General features: G+C 46.3%; 1 non-coding gene across 1 annotated transcript; it reads right to left on the bottom strand.

Moving 5' to 3' along the window:
- Positions 1-5,565: 5,565 nt before the first annotated feature.
- On the bottom strand, positions 5,566-5,647 carry TRNAL-UAG (transfer RNA leucine (anticodon UAG)). The gene has a single exon. It is a non-coding gene; the product is annotated as a tRNA-Leu (tRNA).
- Positions 5,648-27,280: the final 21,633 nt, after the last annotated feature.

Here is a 27,280-nt window from a genome sequence, read left to right as displayed (position 1 = left end):
AAAAGGCGCACTGATCTTCTTTCTAGTGCACCAACACTATTCGAGTTAATCATTATTGAGATCGACATAACGAAATGGATGTGGGCAGGGCACGACAGGCAACCAATGGTCTGTTAGGGCGACAGAGGGGGCACTGTGACCGATTGCGCAAGACGAGGTCAGTCGGAGTTTAAAGCCAAAGGCTATTGTACTACAGAGCACCTAACATGGCTGGGGATTATCGCAAAAATCGTAGTTCATACAGCTCCCTGCAATACGAAATGAAACAGTCAGTATGCGCAAGCGACCAGATTTTGTTATTTTCGCACTCAAGATGAAAACGTCTTATTGTTTATCAGACACCTTTAGCGTACCATGTACTGTGTTACCTTTACCGGAAGCTTGCGCGTGGCCAATGCGCATGCGCCATGCTGCGCGCACGTCTGCCGCATCTGGACCAATGAGCGCGCGCGCACTGACGGTGGGCGGACTCTTCCCTTAAAAAAAAATGGTCTATAGACACTCTATAGACTTCTTATAGACTCTATTGCCTTCCTATAGATATTTATATTTGTCTATTCATAGTCTATATACTGTATATAGACAAAAGTCTACTAAAAGTGTATGGTCATAAATCTTTAGTTTGTCTATAGACTGTCTATAGGATTTGTATGGCCTATAGACGGTTCTTTTGGGGTTTGTCTATAGAGAGTCTATAGACTTTAAAGACAAGTCTATGGACAGTCTATAGACTGTCTAAAGAAAATTTTGTAAGGGCTGGCACTAAGATAATGATAACACAGTACACGGTGTGCTAAAGGTGTTTATTATTTGCTCAGAGGAATACTTTCTAGAAAAAAAATGCGTGCATGTCTCCCAAAACACTGGGGAAATCATTGGTTCAATGCTCATCTACTGTTGCCTTTCATATCACCGCTACTTGTGCACTGCTCGAGTCCTTAGTAGAAAAGAAAAGCAAAAGGATACAATAGGTTGGCAGCCCTCACAGACGGGAAGCGTTTACACGCGTATCATAACTACCAGATGAATTGTACGTTACTTCGTTTTGCTACCGCTTCTAACACACGTTATGAATATCGCTTGAGAAGAGCGGCAGCGACGGAAAGTGCAGTCGTCGACTGTGTGCACGAACAAAGGCGCCCATACCCTGAGAGCGGCCGAGAGCCACAGGCTGCCGCCATGGATGAGGATGATGTTCCAGGGCAGCTGTGCGATCACGTCCCGAAAGTGTGAGGCGCTCACACTGGGCACGCCGAACACCAGCGCCAGCGCCGCCAACGTCACACAGGGGATCAGCTCAGCTCGGCTGCAGTCACGGGACAAGGGTCATGAGACGCGCTGAGAACAAACCAGCGGGAATAGAGATAGAGAGAAGATAGAAGAAAAAAAAGGAAGTACACGCAATGCCCGAAAATTAGTCTTTTTGGGGACTAAGTGCGCCGCCACAACCATTAGTCCCTAAAAGATTATCCATTATTCCATAAGTGACTAAATGCACAAGAGTGGTCAGCCGTTATTACTCTCGTTGTGGCGTTCGTCGCGATGGCTAAGTGTTGCAGTGAGTCCCATATCGCATATTTTGCCCATATGCTTAGAGTGTAACTGGGTGTGCGTATATGCTTTCAGATGTGAACACCTGATGAGGGTAGTAAGTTGAGCGTGAGACACTGCAGCTTTTTTCTTTAGATCCTTGATGCCATGTTTTAGTTACGCAACCACATAGTCGTAATAAAAGCTTGCAACTGTCCTCTTTCGCGATTTTTCGCTATTATTAGAAATGGGTGCCTACTTATTATAAAGACGCAGTTTTCATCAGTGCCCCCCACGCTTTAATTTTACTTTTCTGCCAAAAAGTCTTACTTGACTATGTGTAGTACATATTAAAAAACACGATTTCTCTGTTCCGATGCGCCTTGGAAAAAAGAAAACCGCCAGAAATGCTGAATTAAGAGCTTAGTTGGAGGTAAACTCCTTGGAGTTCCTTCGGCGAGAAATACACCTTCGATTACAAGTTCATTACACTTTCTGACACGCTGCTTTCGGTAATGTAGATAGGCTGGCGTGGATACGAGAACAAAAAGTAAGTCGACAACAGAGATGCTCAGACGACACTTGCTTAGTGAACAACATGGCGGAGCAAGTCACCGTGGTCACGATGCAAGTGGAGAGGCACAGGTACTCTTGTAACCTGCAAGAAACATGTGCAAAGTCAGTTAAGTCCTTTTAATTCAAGAACAGTATACTGCAGCAAGATATCCCTTTTCGCAATTTTTCGCGACATTTGACCATGAGAAGAAAAAAAATTGGTAGCTCTGGCTAAACCTGAAGTGACGCGATAGCTACAGCCGGCCGTGTAGAACTTGCTCAGTTGAATTGCAGTCAGACTTTCGCCGCTCCGTTTAGCCGGGCGTTCCTTCTTCATCTTGGTCCCACTTGACACAGCGCATGCGCACAGCTGTTGCAGCTCGGTTTTGCCGGCGCGCCGCGCCGCGCGGCCGGCAGCAGCAGCTGCTACGCACCACGTCGCTGGTCACGTGACCAACCACGTGACCAATCACGTGGCGGTGGCTGCGCCGCCACCACGGTCACGTGCCACCGCTACGCTGAATGCTTGAAATGCTACCGTAATGTAGCTATCGCTACAAAACGGCCTGATGTATAAAGCTAGTATTGCATAAAATTAAGGCTTACTGGAGAAATCTAAGTCAACGATAAGAAACATTTCGGAATAAAGTGTAGGGAAGGTGAGAGCTTACATTATAATCTTCGGTATGCCTTAAGCAGTAGTAGTAAGTGGTTTTTATTAAAATACTAATAAAAAGGAAGGAAAAGACTTTTTGCTAGTCCCGGCATCTGCCATCGATACAGAAGCACCTGAGCTGGGGCAGCGGAAATAAAGGAAGTCAGGAGCGAATCTGCGTATCGCAAATGAATGCTGAAAGTGTCAGCACGAGCTGACCTTTTATCGTTCGGGACCTTTTAAATGAATTCATTGAGGCTCCGGCACAACGATCACAAGGTACTTCCGAGAACTCAGTAAATAATAAAATCTGCGAAGATCATTATCATAATTCCTCGTTGAGATGTAAAACGATATGATTATTGCACACTGTTAAGTGCAATTCGTGCCACTCACTCAACCTTGCCCATGCTGGACAGTTTCGCCCGCATTACGTCGTGAATGGCGAGGGCGGATGATCGCGGTGGGAGTTCGTCACTGCAAAAAAGAAAGCACAGATAAAAGCAAGGAGGCTAAATTAACCTGCAATATTCATCGAACGAAAAGTGCGGTACGATTATCGGCAGCGTAGTCCATGTGCACTTAGCGAAGCACGCTACGGAAGTATTAGGTTCGCAGTGCAAGCAGGCGCATTTGCGCTTGGCTTACAGAATCACGCAGTGGAGGCTTATAGAAAGGTTGTCCCAAATAGGAAAATTTGTAATTGCCTAAAAACGCGGCTCGCGATCGCTCGGTGGTTTAATATTGTACACTCGAATATCGATCATCGGAATTCGATGACGACTGATAATGCGCTCTAATTATGCAAAGTCCAAATCAAGGCCAACCCGGTCGGGCCCCATAGCTTTTATAAGCCTGATTGGGACGGAACCGAAGCGTCCCTTTCAATAAACCGGACTTTCGTAATAAGCTAGTTCGAACTCAAGAGATTCCAATGTAATTCGCAAGCGTACGGGACCATGCACAGCGGCTTTGTGAGCTTCGGTCCTACGTGGGATGCCTATCTGTTAAGACAGCAGCTTTTATGATGCTACAGCATAGTTGACGAGCTTGAAAATGACCCAGGAAGGGACGTTTGAGGCCGTACACAGAAACTATGAAGGCCCGCTGCGGCTTTGGCCGAAGGTGCCAAAGCAGCCGCCCACTTTTAACAGCTTTGACTTTTCGAAACCAATGACCACAGGCCGGTTTTTCGAAAATTGATTGATTGATTGATTGATTGATTGATTGATCAGAAATTGTGGGCCGGTCATGCTAAATACCACATTGTATCTCATCCACTCATTGCATGCAGTACACGTACCGATGTGCAGTGGTAATTTTCAGCAGTAATATTTACCAACTAGTAAACATTGCCAAGCAACAGCACTGATATTGCTCGGTTGTAGCGTTGCCGCAGCGGATGCGAACTTCCTTGGCCATTCTCTATGTACGAACGCCGACACTTGTTTGGGCGTTGCAACTGTCGCTTAGGAATAACATTGCTTCTTGGCGAGATTACACTATGGTTTATGGGGTTTTAACGTCCCAAAGCGACTCAGGCTATGAGGGACGCCGTAGTGAAGGGCTCCGGATACTTTCGACCACCTGGGGTTCTTAAACGTGCACTGACATAGCCCAGCACACGGGCCTCTGGAGTTTCGCCTCCATCGAAATTCGACCGCTGCGACCGGGATCTAACCTGCGTCTTTCGGGTCAGTACCCGAGTGTCATAACCACTCAGCCACCGCGGTGGCTATTAAACTAAGGGAAAAGCGAAATAACTACGCTACAAAATAGAGGTTCCACAAAATATACTTATAATGGCAGCATGGTTAAGAATTAGTGCACAGTTGTCTCAGCTTTAGCGCAGCAACGGAGTTCGCACTATCTGCGTCAGCCCAAGCATATTGAACGGAAAGAGAAAAACGAATGTAAAATATATTTTTGATTCATATTGCAGCGAAGAAGCACACACACACAGAGAAGGAACACACAAAACTCCAAGAAGAAAGAAAGGAACATGAACCTGCGACCGGAAGTTGCCCCCTACCTACACAAGGTGTCGCATAACATGAAGAAGGTAGCGAACAGGTATGGGGTGCCGCTCGTTTTTTCGGCGCCGGTGAAGCTGTCAAAGTTGTGCCCTCGTATTTCCGGAAGCGATACAAGGAGAAGCGGGTGTGGAAAAAAGCACACTACGCCCTATGTGCAATGCGCTTCTGAGGTGGTATACGAGCTGCCACTTTCATGTGGAAAAGTGTACATCGGTCAAACGGGGCGATGTATTAACGACCGGCTAGGGGAGCACCAAAGGAATTTAAAGAACAAAGAGAATGTGCACTTGGTTAGGCACTGCCAGTCATGCGTGACATGTTCGCCACGTTTCGATAGTGTTCGAATCCTAGGCAGAAGCAAGTATAAAACGGCACGTGAACTCCTGGAGGCCTTTCACATAAAGGAAAAAGCAGATTGCTGCATTAGTGATGCATCCGTTTTTTTGTACGCTTCGGAATTCAACCTTTTCGCGGCAATACGATAAGATGTTAGTTCGTGGCACGTGTTTGTTTTGGTTTTCTTTCTGTAGTGCGCAGATGCGTGAGCCATTTTAAGCTTGAATTCTTTTCGCAGTAAACCAGTTGTGAGTGCAGCGTTCGTCCGTGTTTTTTGCGTGTTCCTTCTGTGTGTGTGTGTGCTTCTTCGCTGCAATATGAATCAAGAATGTTACCAACTTGCCCAAAAACGTGTTTTACTCAAGTAAAATATATTGCAGACCCCCGCCAGGAGCATCATTTCACAGCCACGAAACTAGAATTACAGCACTATATAAAAAGAAAGTGTTGCTCTGGCAGCGGTGGGATTCGAACCCACGCCCCCGAAGAGACTGGTGCCTAAAACCAGCGCCTTAGACCACTCGGCCACGCTACCGACAGTGCACGCAGCCTTTCATCGTCCTCACCAACATTCCGCGCTACTGATTCTGAGCAGTGCTTTGACCGCGCTTAGCCGTGCAAACCGGCTAGCCGCGTTCTGTGATCCTGAGAGAGAGAGAGAGAGAGAGAGAGAGAGAGAGAGAGAGAGAGAGAGAGAGAGCGGCCAGGGCGAGGGGTAGAAGCGGGTAGTGGCCCAACCGTGTTGTGAGTGCGCTCGCGACTGAATGAATAGCCGCGATTGCTAAAATGTAGCCATGAGCGCAGAAAATGTTTCTCGATTGTTGCGTAAAAATGTTTTTCCAACAACAAAAAAGTTGTCTTTCCCTTTCAAAATTCGCTTATAATCCCGTACAACGAAATTGACTTTCCGCGTTTTCCACCTCAACGTAAGTGATCTATCTCTGTACAACAGGGGTCATGCATGATATCCGGCGAAATTTTCGAAGGAACTAAAAGGGGTGTTTTGTATGAGAACACGCTAAAGCTCGACGAAAAGCAAGGTGCCCTCAGAGCTCCACAGGCTTCCATCGTAAGCCCCGGTACGATTAAGCCCGATGACGTCAACGGCTCGATAAAAACTCCATTTGTCGGAATTTCCCCGTCCAACGTTAAAAACGTGCCGGAAAGGAACAGACTGCTGACTATGAGACGTTGGTCCCTAGATTCTCATTCAAACTTGTTTTTTCGCAGCGTAATTCATGGCAGACAGTTCCGTACTTGCGGGGAAATTTCTTAATGCAAACACAGACTTTGACTGAACATGTTTATGCCTCCGTATAAGGAATACGCGAGCGAAGAAAAAAATAATGTGGATTAGCTGAGCTAATCAAGGATATACAAAGCAAAAGATGTCGGCGTTCACTGTGTTCATTAACGTTGGCGTTTAACCGTCTCGCATATCTCGGTGGACACCTAAGCGTTCCCGTAAAGGAAGGTATAAAGGAGGGAGGCAAAGAAGAAAGAGAAAACTGAAAATTGAAAGTTGGTTTGTGAGGAAAAACGCTAAGGCGCCCGTGTGCTGTGCGATGTCAGTGCACGTTAAAGATCCCCAGGTGGTCGAAATAACTCCGGAGCCCTCCACTACGGCACCTATTCCTTTCTTCTTTCAGTCCCTCCTTTATTCCTTCCCTTACGGCGCGGTTCAGGTGTCCAACGATATATGAGACAGATACTGCGCCATTTCCTTTCCCCCCCAAAAACAATTAAAAAATTAAAATTTGAGGAAAGGCGCGGCGCTGCGCAGCGGCAGAATACCTGTAGCTCGGTGCTACTAGTGACGCATGCGCAGAAGTAACTAGGAAGCGAGAGAGAGAGAAATGATTGCGGCGAGGCGCGCGTTGTGACGTCATGTGCCTCCTCGAAGCACCGCCATGGCGAAATTGCGTTCGCGGCAAGTAAAGCTTTCGCCTTAAAATTCATTCTGCTTCCAAAGGCTTTATCCTTCGGACTGTGAGCAAGGCTCCCGTGGGAAAGCCGAAACGTCTTTCCATTACCTTTCTTTCGGTAGGCGCCTTCTAATTTCTTCGTACCATTCCGCCTAGACGGGATTCCGTCAGTCCCTTAACATTGGGGCTGTGGCCTTGTCATACAGAAGGAGACTGAGTGAGTGAACGAGCGAGTACGTAATAGTAAGGAAACGAAGACAGCTGTGACAAAATAGTTGTATGAGCTGCAGCAATAATTTAAGTTTCTTAATAAGTGATTGGGCCAGTAGTAAATCAGTAAGAGAATGAGAGAGTAAGCAAGCGAGCTATTTAGCGAAATAGGGAAAACCTATCCAAATTGAATTGTGAATCGAGTCTTAACGTCCCGAAGCGACGCATGGGCTATGAGGGGCACCGTAAATTAATTTGGACCACATGGGTTTTTTTTTTAATGCGCGCCGACATCGCCCAACACACGGTCGCCTTTTGCGTTTTCGCCGCCATCGAAATGCACTCAACAGAATGAAATAAATGCGGGTGATTCCGCAAACGGAGAGAATTCTGTAAGGACGCTGCATCCAGCGGTCATCAAGGCTGCACTTACTATTCGCTGAGGTACGCGAAGAACAGCGCCGCCCAGCAGAGGACGGTGGCAACCAGGGCCGTGGGCAGGACGATCAGGGCGCTCGCCTTGAACGAATACCTGTGCCGCAGTTGCATGCATCGTGCTTCCCAATACTCCCGATTCGGGAGCGGTTGTTCACTCGTAGACGTAGTAGATCACTCAGCGTGTAATGTATACGAAGATCTGTGCAAGCTTCCCTTAGAAAAATTTCTTTAGACATGTATATATGTCTATAGATCTTCTATAGATATATATAAAGTCTATAGATTTTATATAGACAGATCCTAGTCTATAGGCAATATAAATCCTTTAGAGAGTCTACGGAAAATATATAGATTTATGGCCATACACTTTTAGTAGACTTTTTTCTATGGACGGTTCGTAGACTATGAATAGACAAAAAGAAATATCGATAGGTAGACAATACAGTCTACAAAAAGTCTATAAAAAGTCTATAGATAGTCTGTAGAATCTTGAAAAGGGTTGGTTCGCTCGTTATCAGGGCGAGCTAAAGAAAAAATGAGCCAGCAAGCTTGCCTCTACTGTCTACATCACAGAGCCAAGCTCTTAACAGTGGACATGGGCGTCGGGAATGCAGGGCACGTTTTGGTTTAAATAGACCTTACTCTGGGGCAAAAGAGGGCACCAGCATGCATTCATCGACCTCTCTGTTTTCCTGAGAGGCTTTGTTAGTTATTGCAGCCACACAAAGAGAGAGGCACTTCGCTTACGAACGCAATACATTAATGATCTGCATTATCGGCAGGGCTCAGCCCATCCGTACAAAGAATGCAATATGATTATTTCAGTGGCTGCATTTTCATTGAGTTACATCGCTTAACCTGTGCTTATAGTACATAACTGGCGCTCTGAGTACAAGCAGCAGCGGGGTACTAGCATATTTTGAGGACCAGACATGCGTGACCCTGCTCTAGAGCGGGAGAGGAGAGTACCTGGGAACACCTGTGGCGATGAGCGCTCTCGTCGATTTGGCACAGGAAGAGGCGAGCGTAGCCGTCATGACGACTCCGATGATGAACGTCTTTCGGATCGTGACGCACATCCTGAACAGAACGACGATATAGAGAAGTCTACACTGTCCGTAAACACGAGGACATTGAAGCCGACATTCATCACCTACTGTGGGACTGCCCAGCTCTCAAGCCTACAAGGATCCGGCACCTGATGGTAGCGGGTCTTTCACCAAGCAACCCTGCTTCATACATTGCCTGCTGGACGCAGGGACCGTACCATCGTTCTCTACTGGACTTCATCAAATCAGCTAGCCTTTTTCCATTCAGTTAATCTCTACTACATCATTCATCACACCTTCACCCATCATTGATGCCCTGGGGCAATAAATTTCGCTTAAAAAAGCCGCATAGAGGTGCTGTTTACGTAGTAAGAGTGTGTCGCGACCTCAAATACCTCGGGTATAGTTCTACAGCTTTCCAATTTTAATACTTATTTTCATAGGAAAATCAAGAGTCACATTTAATTCTTGATGCGTTTAATTAGCTGCCGCGTTGGCTCAGTGGTTATGGCAATCGGCTGCTGACCCGGAAGACGCGTGTTCGATCCCGGCCGCGGCGGTCGAATTTCGATGGAGGCGAAATTCTAGAGGCCCGTGTGCTGTGCGATGTCAGTGCACGTTAAAGAACCCCAGGTGGTGGAAATTTCTGGAGCCCTTCACTACGGCGTCCCGCACAGCCTGAGTCGCTTTGGGACGTTAATATCCATGAACCACGAACCAAACCATGCAGTTTAATTAAATATGCAGTATTTTATTGCAGTGCACCGCAAATGCCCGCTTGGCCTTTCAGAGCTGCTTTTACAAGATACTCATTACAGGTTAAGAATGTCAGAAAACTTGACAGCGACGTCAAGTCCCGTTATATACTTAAAAGCCGTAAAGACTATTTCGCGGAGTTAACCCAAGTTGAGGTTCCAGAAACACACAACGAAATCACCCAACTTTCAAGTGTTCAAGAGGAGAACATTATTTCACCTAATAGCAGCGGTTACAGAAAGGAAGGGCTAGCTTATAATTTTATCGCTGCAAAAAAGAAACTGATTTATAGAATTAAAATTTTTAGTAACAAGTAAGTAGAAACAAAATATGAAACGCAGATGAAAAGTACACCTCAGCTTATTTATGTGTTTTTGTGCCCTCTCGTGTACTTCACTGCATAATATATATACTGGGCCTAAAGTGCGACGGGCAATGCCTGTATTTGTTTTATTTTTCTTAGTAACTCAAATTCAGAGGTTGAAGGCTAGTGCCACCAACTCGGTACCTGCCTCTCCCCAGCCCTCCAACAATTTACTCTTTATTAAGCTCATTTCTTGCGTACTAAGGCGGAGCAAAATATGCATGCAACAAACGAACACTTACTTTTCAACGCACAGCGCTTCCAAATCTTCTGAAATGCCTGGGGAGGTAGAACGGGCGAGAAATTATGGTCCAGTTTTCGTCCTTGTTAACGGCGTTTTTCGGCAGCTCCAAGCCCATTTTCCTGGTCGCCATTATGCTTGAAATAATGTGTGGGAGCAGTAAGCTATGTACGATACGCTCGATAGCATCTCATTGTTAGATAACGCGACTCCTACTACGTCTGTTCACATTCCACGAACCCACGGCTCATTCGGCGGACGGCTGCTGAATTAGGCTCTCTAAGTAGCACTAGCTGCGGCGACAGTTTTCTTCGCAGATATTCATGCGAAGTAGTAAATCGTAAGGGGCGCCGACTCTGCAAATTGACACTTTAAAGCGTATTCTCGATTTGTACATAGTGTATATTGCCGTAACACTTCGATTTGATAGTCACGACATCACATTCCTTAGGGCCTCCTCTCTTCTAGAAGCCACAACAAACTGCTTCTCAAAATATCGAGTGGGAAAAAAACAGCAGACCGAAACTGAAATTCAATCCGTGATCAGGGACTATGCTTCGAGTGAGGTAGGGATGACGTCACAAACACTACTAGAAAAACACTCGTATGCGCGTTGATTGGCTGAAGTAGCGACTGATGAGTCCTTTCATAAAATGACTGAGACGACCTAAAACAAGCCTAAAAATCTTGTCTGCCATGCAGGGAGCGGGTAGTAACGTGCAGAGAATGTTTTGTAACGCCGATGATGCAGTGTTACCCGTATAAAGGTATTGTGAAATGAGGCCACGGAAACTGCAAACATTTTAATCGATATGCGCCAAAATGAAATGTCGTGGGCTGCCAAATTTGGTACAAATAATCAGAAAAAAGAACCTACAACATAAATTTCATTACAAAATGCTAAAGTCGAAAAATACACGGAGCTGCCCTTTAACTAAAAGCGTCCTGCAGAATAACCCCAAGATATCAGCCGATTTTCGGGTGGCGTCTTTAACCTTGCGCACTGAAAAGCGTGCGACCTCTAAAATGCGCATTTTTGGGGTCAGCCCAATTTTCTAGATATCGGCTTGTGTACAATAATAAGTGATTTGTTTATTATTTATTTATTTAGTTTACCCTCAGGGCCAGAGGCATTACAGAGGGGAGTGGTTACAAAAAATAAAAAGAAACAACATACAAAACAGCAAAGAAATTAGTAATACAGAAATGATGGCTCTTAGTCATACAATATTATCTAATGGGTTATTGACGTGCTGATTATTAGAGTATAATATAGTACATACAGTGCACCAATACAGTGAAAAAAAAGCACATTTTGTTAGTGCAACAAAGAGATTCAGATGGCCAACTTATACAATGTTATACAATATAAGACAGTACGTAAAATGCAGCAATACAGTGAAAAAAAAAATGGCTGTACAACAAGTAAAAAAATAAAAGAATCAGATGTTCGTATTTATACAGTATTCCGTAATGCGGTCTTGAAGTATTTGTTGTCAGCAATGGTAGCGGTAACCGAGTTTTGGAAGGACCCTACAGTATACAGCGCAGGCTTTCAAAAGCGTGGCTACTCCTTGCCATCCTAAAGGCGCGCTTGAACCAGGACTGTCTTGTCAGACTCTCGCAGTGAGGGTGCTAAATTTAATCACCGAAATTCTGGCGTGCAAGCCATAGAGTGCACTTCAGCGTTCGAAAAGAAGTGATAAGGTATAGAAAGCCGGCCTTACGAGATGAGCTGCGCGTGTGGTCCTCCCGGGAGTAGCTCCAAGGCACCAGCCTCCGCGTGCTCCGAGCCTCTGCCGCGTCCCCGAAGTTCGCCTTGGACGGAAAGAAAAAGTGCCTCGTGTCAATCATTGTGCTATGTCGAGCACGAAGCGGTATACTATGCCCTGGTCGCGGCTGCAGCTGCGTTTCGACGGAGCCGGAGTGTTACTCGTGCGCCGAGATTTCAGTGCACGTTAAAAACCTCGTGCGGTCGTAATCAACCTGAACCGTTTCTCTGCTGCGTAGAAACCGAATAATACTACCGTTAATATTTTTTGGCATTCGCTTTCACCGCATATCTGGCGATTGTTTTCGTTTACTTTTTTATGTATTTCCACACTGCGAAAACATCTTTTTGGGATTGCAGTATCAGTAAAGAAATTAACGACAGTGATTGCACAGCGAGATTCTAAGCATAGTAGATCACTGAGGTGGTGGAACATTAGGTGCAGATCACCAACTATAATAATGTTGAGGGAAATACACAAGAGGCAATATCGAGAAACTGAGCTACGCCCACCACTCAGTGGGTGAGTACGTCCGGAGGCGACCCATTCAAAGCATTTTCCACCGAAAAAGCCGGTAGAGCTCTGAAGACCCTTCACTGTATAGGCGCGGAAAGGACTAGGAACTACAGGGCACGGCTCAGCCTACGTACGCTGGAGCAGGGAAGAAGAAAACGTGAGGCAGGCGTCAATTAACCTAGTCCGACCCCATGACGGCGCCAGTAGAGTGACTAACAAGTGTGGCAATATGAACATGTAGATGAGGGCATAAACTGCGCAGCCACCTCTTACAAAAGATTCTTTAGACAGTCCATAGACTTCTGTCTAGAAACTCTATAGACTGTCTAGAGACAAATCCTAGAGAATAGCCTATGGGCAATACAAATTCCATAGAAAGTCTATAGCCAATCTATAGAAATTTTGGCCGTACACTTTTAGTAGTCTGTTGTCTATAAACAGTCTGTAGACTATAAATAGAGAAAAATAAATATCTATAGAAAGGCAATAGAGTTGATATGAAGTCTATAGACTGCCTTAGACCATTTCTATAAGGCACAACCACGAGCGGCAGTTGGACACCACTCCACTGAACAAAAAGAAAAAAAAAAGGCGACTGACCTATAGGTAAATACTAGGATGAGTGTGCAGAGCGACTGGGCTCACTCTTCTTCAATGCGTTTTAATTGCCTCGTAGCAGTAAGCGGCGCGGATACCTACAGCACTGCTGCATCAATGTGAAGGGAGGTAATGGCGCGCCCAATGTTTCATAGGCATCTGGTACCTGCTGTAGAATGGAAGGCCGTCTTGCCCTGCACCAGTGAGGTGCGCTGCCCTCGGCGCTGGTGCTTGCTGACTCATGGTCCTCGGCATCGGAATCACCGGGAAACACGTTGCTGGGGCGGCCGCCTCCGAAGCCCTCGCGTCGAGCTCGGATTGGACTCAGCCTCGACGAACTCCTGGACACAGAGAGAGAAGCAAGCAACGAGTGACTGCAGGGCGATGTTTGAAAATAGGAAAGGCACGAAAGGCTTGAAGGAAAACACATATTGGCGCCCGCGGTAATAGAAGTTGAGACTCACTTAACGAAAGTGGTAGCAGTTAAAAAAAAAAAAACTGGCAGAGGAACTCTGGAATTGCTAACTCTGGAATTCAGCAAAAAGCAAGGACGCTTGCTAAGCGTCTGAGGCTCGACCACGGCAGCTCCGCTGCACGCTCGCGACAGCCGTTCTATATATACCCACACGACCACGTCGCTATGACGTGGTATATCACATGGTTTTGCACTACCCCCCCCCCCCCCCCCCCCCCCACTGGATATCATTACGTGGCTTCACATCACCCCTCGGTTTTTCTTAAGGTCAAAGGTCAACCCAAATGTCACCTAATGTAAAGGTCAAAGCGCAAACGTCATTGGTCAAGGTCAGTGGTCAAGGGCTCCACAGCATAACTGTACCCCATATGGTCATACGCAGCTAACGAGTTTGGGACGAAGGTCGTTCAACGTCATTCTCCGGCCTACGAGACGAGCGCTTTACCTAGCGCAATGAAGCTTTTCGCTTCAAAAACAGTAGCGCGACCCTAACCACAGTTCACTTTGCCCTATCACGTAAGATTGATGAAAAAAAAAAAAAAAACGGCTGCCGATTACATCTGCCTTACCAACGCACTAGAATATACGATGCCAAGTTCGCCTGTACAGAAGCTGATTCGCTTAATGTGCGGTTACCGTTCTAGCACGTCTCAATTTCTGCTTTTGAGGCGCAATGAAAACATAGTTGTTAAACATTTGCAATGTCTCTTTCAGTATACCCTCTGTGTCCTTCTATCCACCGGTATTAACTCGTCGCATGAATTACGTAGTCGTTTGATCGCAACTGATCAGAACTGAAGACACCAGAGAAAACTGTTCTGTTGTACACTATTCGAAAATCATTGTGCATTTTGTGTTATATTCGGGCCACATGTGCAAAAGCCCTTACGCGTAAGTTCTACCGAACTTACGCGCTAAAATCTGATCAATGCGCACGATGCGTTGCTGTCGTATTCTGTCGCACATTAGTTATGGCTGTGCGGGCCCATCTATAGTATGGAAACCCAACGACATAGCTGATATATTTATGACGGTTCGTTTTCTGTACTGAAAAAAAAGGAAGTGGCTGTTGCGCACTATGCCAGGTTAAGATCTTTATTTACGATCGTAAATACGTGGACAGGTCTAGATGCCGATATTTCAAAAAGGCCCACATACCCAGCAATCCTGGACAGAAACATTTTTGAGCGGCAAACCATTTATGAATAGAATTTTTTCATACAATGGAAGATTTAACTATAACAATCAATATATACCGCAGATCACCCGACGGCAGTCCTGTATTTTTTTTTATTGATTCACGTTTTTCTATCGTCAAAAGCGTTCCCAATTGGTTATCTGTGGCTGTCTTAACTGTTCGACGCGATCGCTGCAAACATTTTATAATAAATATTTTACTATATATGAGAACAATGGAGCATTACCTTCAGTATTTCTATAACAGTGTCTTATAATTCTCCAATTTTCAAAATTTTTGCCCGAAAAAGCTGGACTTGTTTGCATTGACTTGCCCGATTATAAACCCGAAAAAAGACAATGGTATAAATCACGCATACTTCTACAACTTCGAGACAACGATAACACGAACTATAAAGCTCTTCCGCACATTTCGTGCTGGGAAATTCATTATTTCAGTAAAAAACGATGAATAATAATAATAATAATAATAATAATAATAATAATAATAATAATAATAATAATAATAATAATAATAATAATAATAATAATAATAATAATAATAGATTTTTGGGGAAAGGAAATGGCGCAGTATCTGTCTCATATCGGCGGACACCTGAACCGCGCCGTAAGGGGAGGGATAAAGGAGGGTGTGAAAGAAGAAAGGAAGAAAGTGGTGCCGTAGTGGAGGGCTCCGGATTAATTTCGACCACCTGGGGATCTTTAACATGTACTGACATCACACAGTACACGGGCGCCTTAGCGTTTTTGCTCCATTAAAACGCAGCCGCCGCGGTCGGGTTCGAACCCGCGGGAACTCCGGATCAGTAGCCGAGCGCCCTGACCACTGAGCCACCGCGGCGGGTTGAAGAATAACAATTAAATCATATTCCCCAATGGTTCTAGCCCAAATCGAGGCCTATACTAAGTGCTGCGCTATTCGCGAAGTTATTTTGTTTTCATTCCTTTACGCAAGAAGCTGGAGGTCCGCTCTGTATCTTGACAGAGTACCGGTTTCGGTCCCAAGAATCGAGTGCGAGTCTCCTGCGCTCACTCAGGCTGCCGCGTTCACTCAGCCGAGCGTGTGGGTCCGAGCGGCGCTGGGTGGCGCGCTGTACGACAGGGGGACACGAAGTTCTGCGTCCCTTGCGGCGCGGCGAGGACTTCCGGGAAGCCGTGGGAAGGCTGTTCCTCTGCGGCTGCTCAGGAGGGGACGTCGACATGGAAGGCGAGGACTTTGTGCGCGTCATCGGCGTTGATGACGTGGATGCCGACGGCGGCTCGTCGATGCTCTGAAGGGGCGACTCGTTGGGCGACTGCGAGCCGGGTGTGTTGAGGCCCGTAGGCACCCAGGAGACGCCTAACGTCACCCTGCCGCACATGTCTGACATGAGGGCCGCCATCTTGCGCAGTGAGACACGCTCGCTTCGGCCGTGCGAGGACGCTGCGGCCCTGGAGCTGCGGAAGAAGTAAGAGTGGTCCAAGTAGCTATTCTTATTACCACTGCTGATTTCGATTCTTTGTAAAGCCGAATGTCTTTGAAGTGACCGCGTTACAAGAGATAACTAAGATTTTCACGTGGAGAACACTCCTAAGGGCAGAAAAGTTTAGTGATAATTTATGCTGCCTGATTAGCAAATCGGATACGAAGTCCAGGTTAGCGAAATGACGATGTCGCTAGCTTAACATTTCCTCTGGATAGCGTGGCCACATTTAATGCAGCCTGAAAGAAACAGACGCGGACAGAATTCTGACCCCGATTTGGCGGTCAAAGTTCTCTCACGCGTATATCTAGCGAAAATTAATGGTTGGCTGCTGCATTGCATATGAAAGTAAATATTACTTTTGCGCTTAAACATAAAAGCAGCGAACGTTTCATTTTTTTTTTACGCTAAGCTACGGGAAAGCCTGAACGCCTAAGAGTGGTCCAGACTCTGTGCGCTATTTTACGCTGTTTGAAAACAAAATATATTATGGACTAAATGCAGTTTCACTGGGGCCTTCGAATGCTCCCTAACCACACTTCAAGAAAAACACTCCGGGAAATAGACAAGGATATCATCGCAAATAGGGAGACGCCAAGACCTAGATAACATTCTTTGCGGCTTTCTTGGGATAAGTGTCCCGGCACGTAGTCATAACATCTTAGCGTTCAAGTTGTGCCGAGGTCAGCTAGTTAAACGAGGTTGTATGCAATAATACTGCAGCGTTCTTATTGTACGCTGAAGTGCACAAAAGAAAAATTTAAGCGTGGTGAAGGAAGGCTCAGGCATACAGCCAAGCAGCAAATGAATGTTATCGCTAGCAGGCTTAAGCTAATTTTAAGAGCGTCATTATTTCGCGGTCCGCAAAACGAACCAGCATGTGATAGAAATACTTTCATGTAGTGTTCTAATGATTAAAAAGAAAATATCTTGAAAATTTTAAATGGCATCGCTTTTGCGCCTGTGGTTTTTTTTTAGCAAAAAGGGCTAGCTATCTGAGTTATCGCAGCATGTATACCTCGACCGATCCGTCGCAGGTGCAGACTGAATCTTCCGTTGCAGGATGGTGTCCATCTCCTGCACCAGACACTCGTACTGCACAGGTGAGAAGGAGGGCCGACGGAGTGGCGTCTGCAGTAGGAACACACAACGCACGAATAAGGTTGCTTTCTCTATTCAAAGTAAGTTTGTTAGAGGCAGCACTTATTTCTGAATCTCCTGTAAAGGTGGCATAAAAACACGAATCCTTTATAGGGAGCCAACAGACAAATATTGGGCTCATTGTACACATGTGCTGCTTCTGCATAAGTTGTGTAGGGCCTACATTATTCGCGATCTCACCGTTATGCCCTAGGACTTGGCTTAAGTACCTTGACAATCAGCTTAAATTTACCGTTGCGGATTTAAAGAAAATCCTACAACCCCAACCGCTGGCTCGTTTGAGGTGAAAGTTCGGACGCAGCTTGACTATTTCCGCCGATTTTGTGTCCTGGTAGGCTTGACAAAGGCACTTGCCTAGTCCTGACGCACGTGATGCAAGCCCGGAATCGTCTGCGCCGAGATAGACGGATCGAAAGCAGCAAATGCCGGATTTGCAATCGTCCACAGTTCCGGGCTTGCATTATGCGTAGCAGAACCAAGCAAGTACGGTTATCGAACTTACCACGAGACAAGAGTTACAATATGCAAGCTCAGGCGCAGTTTCACCGCAAACGAGCCAGCGGTTGAGGCGCGAGGATTTTTAAAGGTCACTACGGTAAAGATGTATATCACGGTATGTGGCAGCTTTCGAGACAAACGCTGTATTACCACGACGTAGTATGTGCGTCTTTTTTTTTCTTTTCAGAGGACAAAAGAGAGCTGTTTTGCCTAACAAGAGGGACACCTGAACTATCGCAGCGTGAGGGAAGGAAATGGGGACAAAGGACATCAGAAGAAGACCAATTGCGTGAGGTTGATTTCACTAGGTGAGTCAGCCTGAGAAAGCAGTCTTACCAAGAGATATAACCAAGCAACGCAGTACCTACGGAGTGCGCATATGTTTAACCACTGGGACGTGTTCTAGCCCATAGCGTCATCAAGCACTAAACGCATGCAGGCTACACAAGGCAGGGGCAATGTAGCTTTTAGAGTTGTGTTTTTGGGGACCGGTCTTTTTAGCGCACCCATTCTACATATACCTTGACTGTTCTTTGAGTGCACTGAAACAGATGCTGAATACGAAATATTTATTGAATTGAAAGAGACTGAAAGTAGTCGCTTTGATCAACGCCCAAGCCTCGATTATGCGACGGGTGGTAGTGTTGGCAAACTGTTACATGTCGTGCTATACCCCGCGACGACTTTTCCTGGCAATGGAATGGAAGCTGCTGAGACAAGACAGGTCCTCTCTGTCTACGCAAAGGAATACAGTCCCCGCTTGCAGCTATCAGTTTTCTCTTAGAACATGGTGTAGTGTCTATACTCGCTATTTAAGGCTAATTTCTAACATAACTGCCAGCAGTCAACGTAACAAATGAAAAACAGTTTTCTTCATTAAGATAAATTTTCTCGGGGAACATTTTATTGTAAGAACCTTCCATAGGTGGCACCAGCTACACCGGCGTCGGAGTAAAGCTGCCAGGAAGAGAGCAACGTGCCAGGAGACCAAGCGCGCCTTCTTGCGGCCGAACTATTTGGCAGTATAGACATTTTTAATACACCGTGTACCGTGTTACCGTTACCAGTACGGTGGTATTGGGAGCCCATGCGCAGCCAATGCGCATGTGCAAATCGCCTTTACGGCGCCAGATGGCGCCAGGTACCCGGCAGCTGCTCTCGCGCCTGCAGCATCAGGACCAATCAGCGCGTGCTCATCGGCGGTGGGTGGGCTCCCGGTACTCCGGTAGCGGTAACGGTAACGCGGTGCACGGTGTGCGAAAGGTGTCTTATGACACAGTCATGGGCGCTCCGCCCTTGAAGCCTTCCCATCAATGCCAAGAAGAGTTGTCGCCAAAAGTTGTCCCTAAAGTATACGCTTTCTGGAGCTCCTGTTCGGGAGCCACATGCAGCTGCTCCAGGTAGCCCCTAAACTGAGACCTTGCGAGAGTCTAGACACGTGCCCTGGACCGGCTCGGTGGTCGGAACTGCTTCGAGACGAACTTGGAACGCAGGTGCAGCACGGCCTTCTCGAGGACGGAGCTGAGCACGAGGGCCACGAGGAAGTCCGGCAAGACCAGGGCGCCCAAGAAGGAGGCGGTCATGAATGCGAACACCAGGGGACGCAGACGAGCCCCTGACGTGCCCAGGAGCCAGAGGGCCGTGCGCAGCGCGAGGCTCGTCGAGTCGGCGGCCACCAACAGCGAGAAGGAGGCGATCAACAGCACCGAGTCGACCTGGACGCGACGAAACTCTGAACGAAGAGCACGACCGAAGTGTGAAGCAGTTTGTCGCAGTTTGATAAGATTACGGGCAGACGACGAGTGCTAGTGCATTGTATGCAATGAAAGAATAACAATTGGATTTTGAGGACTCTTTCAGCAAACTCACAAATTTGTAGAGCCTTGCTTGCGAGTGCAAGCTCTACCTCATTTGCTAGGCCCTCAACACTTCAAACGCCCAAAATATATCATATCACGACCCCAAACAATTCCATATACCCTTATCTCCCCTCCTCCAAGCAATGACTCCAGGGCATCCTTCTCTAAAACAAATTCATTCAGTAATTTCTTAATCCCATTTCATCGCATTTTATTTCAAATCTGCTTTTTCTTTTACATTCATCACTGGCTCATGTTACACGGCCCCAACGGTGCATCAGGAGATGGTAGGGGCGTGGCATCGCTTGTACCGATCAGCAGATCTTCTCGACATGGGCGCGATAGCAGAAATCACGGCAGGGTTTTGCTCCATACTGAGCAGTTCTGAACAAAATCATGTTTCAACAAGAAATATTTTAGCTGAAACAATTTATGAGCGCAATTTTTTCATACATTGGAAGATTTCACTGTAACAATAAATATATGCACAGATCTTCCCTCGGCAGGTTTGCATTTTTTTTTTGCTACTAACGTTTTTGCTATCGCCAAAAACGTTGCCAATTGTTTTTCTATGACAGTCATAACTGCTCGATGCGCGCGATGGAAAACCTTGAAAAGAAACATTTTGCTACGCATCGAGAGAATAAACTATTACCTTCTATATTTCCATAACAGTACCTCCCAATATTCCAATATTCAAAACTTTTATCCAAGAATGCTTGACTTGGCAGAGTATCCGGACAAGGACAACAAAGCTCAAAATATGCGATATGTACTTCTTGAGCCCTTGTGAACTTCCTGGGTCTCCGCGATTGTTTTGAGATGCTGACAAGTACAAATCTACAACCTGATGTACTATATCAACGCCAAATGAAACGCGGACAAGACAAACGAAGCGCTAGCGGCAAAACGAAACCTTTAACTAGACTGAATACTACAGCAGTGACCTTCACTTGGAAGCCGCAAAGGCGGACTTCTGAAAGCGCTAGTGGACCCAGTCTGCATTATTTCTCTCGTCATGTAATGTTCGTTTTCTGAGTGGTTTTGTCTTCGCATTCATTTTGGCACTGATAGCAAACAGCTAGAGATTACAAACTGGACATTCTGTGCATCCAGCGTCGTTTGCTAGCAGGTTTCTAAGAACTCAAGACTTTATTGCCGTTCCTGCGTGTCTTGGGTGTGGTTTATTTACCGTGAGACTTATTTACCGGCCACAAGCTGCCCTTCTGTTTTATAGCGTACTAAATAGACATATAACAGCGCAAACATTGCCGGCACTTGGCTCTTTCATTTGATGTCTATTAAAAGGAGCAACACTGGATTTCAGGGGATAGTACTCGCATAGTAATTCACCGAATACTATTCCCATAATTTATAGATACTGTATATATCCCACTACAGTAGGACGCAAATCTTGGCAAGTCGCTAATTATCCTGTCCACCGTATGCGAAGCAGCGCGAAGCAAAACGGCTCTGTGCTTCCTGATAATTTGTCTTGGTTAGCGTTGTTTTCTGCACAATGAATGTATCTCATTCGCTTGAATTCGCAAGGGGTGGCTATCCCGGCTTACGTCCAAGTTTTGACAAAAGTTATGGGCCAGTGGCATCATGTCTTCTACGTCGATAACCATCATATGCGTGCTCGGCTTGTCCAGTGCAGAGCGAGTTGTGCGTACTCCACAGGAAGAGGGAAATATCTTAAGCCGAATCATCAATAGGTTGCTGAGTGTCGTCTCTGGGGTAACTAAATGAACCGGCACGCAATGGTAGCGTCCCGTGGGCGGTTTTGAGCTCCACTGCGATCCATGTACTCACCCCGAAGCCGTGCACTGTCTCTACCCCGTATGCATCGGCTCCCGTCAGCGAAAGCAGCAACAGTGACAGCAGGCACACCGACACAGGGAGCGGAAGCAGCCGCAGCAGCCACATGCTGAGCACCACCAGCATGCAGTAGGCGCTGCCGGACTTCTGCAAGGCGCAAAGTTTCCGTTTAAGGCACGTCCGCCCATTCAGCTGTCGCTACGCCTTGAGTGCTGAAGATCATGATGGCACCTGCCGCTATTCGACAGCCAGCTGTACGACCGAAAAGTGGGGTTTCGAGTCGGACCTCATATTAAGCGACTACTTAGCAAACTTTGACTCTACGTATGCAACCGAAAAAAAGTGGTTGTGGCTCAACTCACCTGAGCCAGAATATCCAGAGCGAAATCTTTGTTAAGCATGGTTAGACAGGGTTTTAGCGTTGGTGCATGTTTATTGTTTTCAAGGCTTCACCGAGAGCAAATCACGTGATGCGTCACGTGCCACAGGTGCAATTAGAACGAGCGTCCAGGGCGACAGTCGGCGCAGTGGCGGACGTGACTGCTAAGTGCAAGAGCGAATCACGTGACTCATCACACGCCACAACTGGCGAGGACGAGCGCTAGAGCGGTGGACGTGACTGCTAAGCGCACAGCTATGGCATCGATAAAGAAGATCATCGAACCACCTGCCATGAGTGATTTTGCACATGCGGCTCACCTCCCGTTAGAGGTCAAATCCAAGAGCCAGATGACCTTCAGGCTCAGCTTGGGAGGAGTAGAGTTTTTCGCTCTAAAAAGTATGCATCTTGCCTTAAAAACTGCGCACGCTATGCAAGTGCTGTTTTCATCATTTATAAGAATCTGTCCTAGGATTTGTGAGCCATCTCTTAGATCTGATTAGTTATTTCGTGATCAGTTGGTGCTGCCTCTCTGGCTGTTCTGATTCGTCGGCATTGTGCACACGGCCAACTACATACACAATAAAATAATAGAATTCGCGTGCGATAAGTTCAGTGAATTTTTTAGTTGTCGTAGTAACTCAAGTTCTGAATGGTTAGGGTAGGTTAATGGTAGTAGTAGGTTTCGCCAACACAGCACAATACAACCGTACGATGATATTAGTCCATTCCTAATAAGTTGGTGTCAAACACCGCCTACCTGCAGCCGCATCTAAAGACGCTCCTTAACTACTACCTCTATTAGCAGGAGTTCGGGAAAGCGCCCAGCCAGTGACGCTAAGCCTAGCGGCCTATGGTGCTTCAGTGGAAGCCGCTCGATCATTCTCTTTACTTCTTACGTCATGGATGATGTCCACGAGCTATTTTTGAATGTTCAGTTATACGCCACGCTGCTGCAGCCAAGGAAATTGAAGTGCTTTTCTCGAATTTCTGGTAATGTAATATACTTTCATCCTTTCCTCGCATTGCTAGCTTGCCGGATGCTGCAGAGGGCTGCAGAGGAGTTGAGTTGAGGTGTTTAATGCTACAGGTGGGAGCTGCAGATAATATGGAAGACCCCAGATGTTAGGTTAATCATACGATGCTATGACATATGTTTCACTATTTCAGAGCAGCAGCTGTGTCAGCGACTTCGCCACAGTAAGGGGCGTCTGTGTCATAGCATATCGTACCCGAAATACTCCGCGCCCATAAACAACGTTGACTGCGCACTATAAAATGGGTGGCGCTCGAAGGGAGTGAACCAGGTGCTTTACTCTCGCCAGCAGTTTACTCCTTTATAGCCAGCTGTCATTTAGTCTAATTTGCTAGAAGTGTGAAATTCTGTGCGAAATTCCTACTTCGGAAGGGAGTAGAACTGCTTGCGCAATGCCACTGTGCGCAAAGGGAGTTGGAGACGGTTTCACTTCCACCAGTGCATAATTTCACCGGAGTCATCTTCAGCCATGTGGTTTATGTGGGCCTGAGAGGCGGTTTGCACATAGTACGGTGCTAGGGCTGCTTTTCCTGAAAAGGTGCCTCAGGTAAAATAGTCTGAGTGAAAGTCACGAGTTAGTGCGAGAAAGAGCCAGCCAGCTTTTGGCTGGACCTCGACCCGTCTCACCGTGTTGCCGAGCAGCAGAATCGGGCTCAAGCAGACCGGGGGCGCCGCGCACCTCAGGACGTACACCACCACCATCCATATCCTCTCGCCGCGCCGGTTCCGCTCAGAGATGCGCACAGGCATCCGCTGGCCGCTGCGTCTGTGTCCCCTCTTCGCAACGGGTCAGCGTGGTTTAAGGCCTAATACTATTTCCAGTGTTGAAATGTTCCAGCACATTGGAGCCCCGAGCGTAACGCGTGCGAGAATGCGCTTCGACTTCTTCTTCTTCTTCTTCTTCTTCTTCTTCTTCTTCTTCTTCTTCTTCTTCTTCTTCTTCTTCTTCTTCTTCTTCTTCTTCTTCTTCTTCTTCTTCTTCTTCTTCTTCTTCTTCTTCTTCTCTTCTTCTTCTTCTTCTTCTTCTTCTTCTACTTCTTCTTCTTCGTCTTCTTCTTCTTCTTCTTCTCAAGTAATATGGCACATACCCACGTGGGGGGGATTGGCCAAGGTATAGAGTAGAATGCCAATGAAGCATTTGCACGGGGAAGAAACGTCAGAAGACTGAATCAAGATAAAAAAATAGGAAAAATAAAATGAATTCAAGAGGTATGAGTCATCCGGAATAGAATCAATCTAGCCTTTTTTGGACATGCGAAAGAATTTTGTATATAGCTAACAAGATAATCGATTAGTTGCACTTATGTAATCGTGAAGGTAGCCGCATACACTGTTTAACAGGAATCCCTTGGCGCTCGCACCGAACGATAGAAGAACTGTAAGAGACAGAGGCAGTCCTAGTCTCGAAAGAGGAACCTCCAGATATTGCTTTCTCTGAACCGCGAACCGCCAGCAAGAGAGGAGAAAATGATCGATTGATTCAACTTGCCCACATGATACACAAAGGTTTGTCGCAGCGAACCCGCACCTGCATAAGTGCAAGTTTAAGTGAGGGATTCTACATCGCAGGAGCGTCATGGACAATTCACAAAGCCTTGACTTACACCACCGGATATTCCATGGGTACTTTAGGTGTTGAAAGTCCACGGTATTGAGCAACGGATCACTCAAAGTGGCTGAAATATGTTGGAACCGCTGGAAACGTGAAGCTGCTAACAGAATGAGGTGAGGGACGGGATATATTACAGGCGGCTGAGAGCTGACCTTGCCAATAAATCAGCCACCTCGTTAAAATAGACGCCTGAATGCCCAGGTACCCAGACCAAACGGATCTCGCGCACTGTGCTCGGAACAAAAAACCTAAGTGAACGAGTCAAGAAAGATTTTTCCGAATTTTGGAGAGAGACAATAACTGAAAGGCAGTCTGTAAGAATAAGAACCCGTGCGACATGTCTGGGAATTTTGAGAAGAGCCAAACCAATGGCCAAAAACTCTGCGAAGAATATAGGAGTATAATCAGGGATACGAACGGAGTAGCTCCAAGCTAGATCCTGCGAATATATGCCAATCGCCGCCTTCTCACAGCTGCCAGAGGCATCAGTGGAGAGAACAGTATGATGTGGAAAATTCTGTAGATGTTCAGAAAGAAGAGCATTTAGGGTATGTGCGGGCATATGCTTCGCATGGGACGGGAAAATAAAGTCGTAATAGAAGACGGGATCAGCCTGCGTGTCAGCAACTCGTTGCGTAACGCGTGCGAGAATGCGCTTCTTCTTCTTCTTCTTCTTCTTCTTCTTCTTCTTCTTCTTCTTCTTCTTCTTCTTCTTCTTCTTAGTAAGCATGGCACATACCAACGCAGGGGTATTGGCCAAGGTTCAGTAGATAATCCCAATGAGGTATTTGCGCGGGGAAAAATAGGCGTGAGAAGACTAAATCAATACAAAAATTGGAAAAGTCAAATGAATTAAAGAAATAGGAATTACCAGGAATAGAATCAAGCATTTTTGGACATGCGATAAAATGTTGTATACAGCCAACAAGGTAATCGATCAGTTGCAGTTATGTAATCATGAAGGTAGCCGCAGACACTGCTTAACGGGAATCCCTTTGCGCTTGCACCGAACGAAATAATAACTGGAAGAGACAGAGGGAGTCCTAACCTCAAGAGAAGGACCTCCAAATACTGCTTTCTTTGAACTGCGAACCGCCGGAAAGAGAGGAGAAAATGATTTATTGTTTCAACTTGCCCACATGATACACAAAGGTTTGTCGCAGCGAACCCACATCTGCATAAGTACAAATTTAAGTGAGGGATTCTGCATCGCAGAAGCGTCATTGACACCTCACAAAGCCTTGATTTACACCACCGGATATTCCATGGGAACTTTAAGTGTCTAAAATCCTTCGTCGTCTTCTTCTGCGTCCTCTGATGGACCCATGCGCCTTCTCTTCGCCGTTCACAGAGATGAGTGCATATGAAAGTTTCTTTGCGGTAAAGGGCGACATAGGATGTCACACACTTCAACTTCTGCGTCCATTGGCTGAGTGTTATCCAGAGTTCGTTTTGGATGCACGTAGACAAGCGCTGTCTCGTTCCGCATTGTACCATCCACAATGAACTGTTACTAACTGGCCCAGCCTTCCATCCTAATCCCGAGCTCTTTGATACAACCCTTTGCGAAGCCATCTGTAGGGCCTATGTATTGAAATCCGTCCGTCTAATTAGACAGCACTCGCGGATAATGATGTTGATGATGATTGCTAGTAGACTTACGCCACCTGCGGCATCCGGACGAACTGCTCAGCACTGCTCATAACACGAACATAGCTGAGAAATAAAAGTTACAGGGTGCCACCAACAGGTGGCAGTCCAGCTCAAAGGCGGCGCGACCATCTGTTGTTCAAAGTGACCAGTGGGAAAAGCCGGGTTTAGAAGCGGAGTTTGACAATTAATATAACGAAGAGCTCTCAGTGCTATCCAAGTGAGCCACAAGGCCCTTGTGGGGGATCAGAGAGAAAGCGATTACCAGTCATTTCAAGGACAGCCAGCAACTGCAGCGCCATCAGCGGTGACTAGCTCCAGCACAGCCATACACTTGACGGTCGGTCATTGTAAGCTCTGCTGTTCGCCTTGGTGGAGCAGGGTTTCAAGTTCAATACTTCATCACTAACTTGCCCGGAAACCGGCTGACTACTATGGAGATGAAGACTATATATAAAAAACGAAGGCTATGCGGTACAGTGTAATATGCTTTTGGACACGTTGTTTATGGTTCAATTCTCAGCTTAATTAGCGTTTGGTAATCTTGCTTTCTTCTATTCAGAATGAACCCTCCTTGAAATGCTTAAAAAGCATGAAATGCTCAAAAATTTTCAAAGATCCTTCCGAAATTGCGGCGAAGTTAATAGCGATACCAAAGCAGGTGTTAAAATTCGAATATAAAGCGAACATCCACCTTGCAGTTGTTGCAGAAATTATAATGCGTTCAGTAAGCTCTCTTCTTTATTGATGACTACAGCACCTTCCATTCAGTCTGGCGTAGGGCCGACCACAGGCCACAGGAAAAGTGGACGCCACGTTGGCGTTGTATTTTAGCGCAAATTTCTCTCGTAGGCCGTAAACTAAAAGTGGAATGATCAGATTTTTTACAAGATTTAAAAATCTTGCGTCCGAAAGCCGATCGGGATATTTGGCGCGTTATCTCAGAACACGGGCATTACTTTCACTTTTATCGGAACGTGGGCGGCGCTACCGAATCGAAACCTCGAAGTCGAGCTCATCAGTAGAACGTCGCAGAGACTGGGCAGGTGAGTACAGGTATACTCTGCACACATTTATGCAAACTTCAGAAAGACGTCGTGCATGAGACAGAGGTAGGATTTAGCAACGAAGCATGGACAAATGGTCATC

The sequence above is a fragment of the Amblyomma americanum genome, chromosome 2 (assembly GCF_052857255.1).
Source record: "Amblyomma americanum isolate KBUSLIRL-KWMA chromosome 2, ASM5285725v1, whole genome shotgun sequence".
Taxonomy (NCBI): Eukaryota; Metazoa; Arthropoda; class Arachnida; order Ixodida; family Ixodidae; genus Amblyomma; species Amblyomma americanum.
Note: the sequence above shows the minus strand (reverse complement) of the source record. Positions and strands in the feature narration are given on the sequence as shown.